This window comes from Arachis hypogaea, chromosome 4 (genome assembly GCF_003086295.3).
Source record: "Arachis hypogaea cultivar Tifrunner chromosome 4, arahy.Tifrunner.gnm2.J5K5, whole genome shotgun sequence".
Lineage (NCBI taxonomy): Eukaryota > Viridiplantae > Streptophyta > Magnoliopsida > Fabales > Fabaceae > Arachis > Arachis hypogaea.
The window spans coordinates 33513059-33517032 of record NC_092039.1 but is presented as its reverse complement, the minus strand read 5'-3'; positions in this window follow the sequence as shown (position 1 = coordinate 33517032).

The window sequence follows — 3974 nt, the reverse complement described above, 5'->3', positions numbered from 1 at the left end:
AGGACTCTTGTGGCTGTTCGCTCACTTCCAAAATGTCCTCCATACTGTGATCCATGGCAATGCCAAAGGATCTTCTGTGCTTCCTCTTTAGGCACACATCTACGGATTACTCCGTCTGCACATCTCTTGAAGAGATACAGTTCATCCCAAAGATAGTACTTTGCATCTGTGATTAATTTCTTTGATTGCACCCTACTGTACTCTTTGGGTATGAATCTCACTGCCTTGTAGTTTGCAATGTCTGTAAACCATGGCACTTCCTGGATGGCAAACAGTTGCTCATCCGGAAAGGTTTCAGAGATCTCAGTGAGAGGGAGGGACGCCCCTTCCACTGGTTCTATTCGGGACAGGTGATCTGCCACTTGATTCTCTGTCCCTTTTCTGTCTCTTATTTCTATATCAAACTCTTGCAGAAGCAACACCCATCTGATGAGTCTGGGTTTTGAATCCTGCTTTGTGAGTAGATATTTAAGAGCAGCATGATCAGTGTACACAATCACTTTTGATCCTACTAAATAGGATCTGAATTTATCAATGGCGTAAACCACTGCAAGTAGCTCTTTTTCTGTGGTTGTGTAATTCTTCTCTGCATCATTTAGAACACGGCTGGCATAATAAATGACGTGCAGAAGTTTGTCATGCCTTTGTCCCAATACTGGACCAATGGCATGGTCACTGGCATCACACATTAATTCAAATGGTAATGTCCAGTCTGGTGCAGAGATGATTGGTGCAGTAACCAATTTAGCTTTCAGAGTCTCAAATGCCTGCAGACACTCTTTATCAAAGATAAATGGCGTGTCAGCAGCTAACAGGTTGCTCAGAGGTTTGGCGATTTTTGAAAAATCCTTTATAAACCTCCTATAGAATCCTGCATGCCCCAGAAAGCTTCTGATTGCCTTAACATTAGCAAGTGGTGGTAATTTTTCAATTACTTCTACCTTAGCTTGATCCACCTCTATTCCCTTGTTCGAAATTTTGTGCCCAAGGACAATTCCTTCAGTCACCATAAAGTGACATTTTTCCCAGTTTAAAACCAGGTTAGTCTCTTGGCATCTTTTCAGAACAAGTGCTAAATGGTTAAGGCAGGAGCTGAATGAGTCTCCAAATACTGAGAAGTCATCCATGAAGACTTCCAGAAATTTTTCCACCATATCAGAGAAAATTGAGAGCATGCACCTCTGAAAGGTTGCAGGTGCATTGCACAGGCCAAATGGCATCCTTCTGTATGCAAATACTCCAGATGGGCATGTGAATGCTGTTTTCTCCTGATCCTGGGGATCTACTGCAATTTGATTATAACCTGAATATCCATCCAGGAAGCAGTAGTATTCATGACCTGCTAGTCTTTCCAGCATCTGGTCTATGAATGGTAAAGGAAAATGATCCTTTCTGGTGGCTGTATTGAGCCTTCTGTAATCAATGCACATACGCCACCCTGTAACTGTCCTTGTAGGAACTAGTTCATTTTTTTCATTATGAACCACTGTCATGCCACCTTTCTTAGGGACAACTTGGACAGGGCTCACCCAGGGGCTGTCAGAAATAGGATAAATAATCCCAGCCTCTAGTAATTTAGTGACCTCTTTCTGCACCACTTCTTTCATAGCTGAATTCAGCCGCCTTTGTGGTTGAACTACTGGCTTGGCGTCATCCTCCAGCAAGATCTTGTGCATGCATCTGGCTGGGCTAATGCCCTTAAGATCACTGATGGACCACCCAAGAGTTGTCTTGTGTGTCCTTAGCACTTGAATTAGTGCTTCCTCTTCCTGTGGCTCTAAGGTAGAGCTTATAATTACAGGGAAGGTGTCACCTTCTCCCAGAAATGCATATTTCAGGGATGGTGGTAATGGTTTGAGCTCGGGTTTTGGAGGTTTCTCCTCTTCTTGAGGGATTTTCAGAGGTTCTATTATCTTCTCTGATTCCTCCAAATCAGGCTGAGCATCTTTAAAGATGTCCTCTAGCTCTGATTCGAGACTCTCAGCCATATTGACCTCTCTTACCAGAGAGTCAATAATATCAACACTCATGCAGTCATTTGGGGTGTCTGGATGTTGCATGGCTTTGACAACATTCAACTTAAACTCCTCCTCATTGACTCTCAAGGTTACTTCCCTTTTTTGGACGTCAATGAGAGTTCGGCCAGTTGCTAGGAAAGGTCTTCCTAGAATGAGAGTTGCACTCTTGTGCTCCTCCATTTCCAGCACCACAAAGTCAGTAGGAAAGGCGAATGGCCAACCTTGACAATCATGTCTTCAATCACTCCTGATGGGTATTTAATGGAGCCATCAGCAAGTTGAAGACATATCCTGGTTGGTTTGATTTCTTCAGTTAAACCAAGCTTTCTGATAGTAGATGCAGGTATTAGGTTGATACTTGCCCCAAGATCACATAAAGCTTGCTTGGCACAAGTACCCTCTAATGTGCATGGTATCATAAAGCTCCCAGGATCTTTAAGCTTCTCAGGTAAGCTTTTCAGAATGACTGCACTGCATTCTTCAGTGAGGTAAACTTTTTCAGTTTCCCTCTAATCCTTCTTATGGCTCAAGATTTCTTTCATGAACTTAGCATAAGAGGGTATTTGCTCAAGTGCTTCTGCAAACGGAATCTTTATTTCAAGAGTCCTGAGATAGTCTGCAAAGCGGGCAAATTGCTTATCCTGTTCCGCTTGGCGGAGTTTTTGAGGATAAGGCATTTTGGCTTTGTATTCCTCAACCTTAGTTGCTGCAGGTTTATTACCTACAGAAGTGGGTTGGGAAGCCTTTTTAGAAGGGTTGTTATCAGCACTTGTATGTGACTGATCACCCACTGGCATTTGAATGCCAGGGGTGGAAGCTGGAGTGGCGTTAGACGCCACTTCCTTATTTGTTACTGGCGTTTGAATGCCAGAACCATGTTCCCTTTGGGCGTTCAACGCCGGATTCATGCTTGTTTCTGGCGTTGAACGCCAGGAATGAGCATGGTCTGGGCGTTCAGCGCCAGCATCATTCCTCTCTGGGCTCTGATTGTCCTCAGAGGGATTTTGAGTAGACATCTGTTCATTTCTTGGCTTCCTGCTGCTTTGAAGTGAGGTATTTAATGTTTTCCCACTTCTTAATTGAACTGCTTGGCATTCTTCTGCTATTTGTTTTGACAGTTGCTTTTCTGTCTGCTTTAATTGCACTTCCATATTCCTGTTAGCCATTCTTGTTTCCTGTAATATTTCCTTGAATTCGGCTAGCTGCTGAGTTAGAAAGTCTAATTGCTGATTAATTTCATTAGCCTGATCCACCGGACTGAGTTCAGCAGTTACTGTTTTAGCTTCTTCTTTCATGGAAGATTCAATGTTTATTTTATTGATCTTATTCAGGAGGTTAATAAGGTTATTTGGATTTAATTGTAAGAAGTCAAAGTATTTAAAATTGTAATGGGGAATATGTTGGAGTTTTGGAGATGCTTTGTCCTCTGAATTTCTGCAATGTAATATTTAACTCAATTGTTTGTAAAGCACGTCTACGGCAAGCTGTATGTAGGGCATCACCATTGTCAGTGGCTACTTCCCATCCTCTCAGTGAAAACGTTCCTATGCTCTGTCACAGCACGGCTAATCATCTGTCGGTTCTCAATCAGGTTGGAATAGAATCCATTGATTCTTTTGCGTCTGTCACTAACGCCCAGCCTTCAGGAGTTTGAAGCTCGTCACAGTCATTCAATCCTAGAATCCTACTCGGAATACCACAGACAAGGTTTAGACTTTCCGGATTCTCATGAATGCCGCCATCAATCCGGCTTATACCACGAAGATTCTGTTGGGGAATCTAAGAGAAGTTCATTCAGTCTGATGTAGAACGGAGGTGTTTGTCAGACACACGTTCATAGATTGAGGGAGGTGATGAGTGTCACGGATCATCACCTCTTTCACAATTAAGCGCGAATAAACATCTTAGATCAGACCATACATACGTTTGAGTGAAATAGAAACAATTGCATTAATT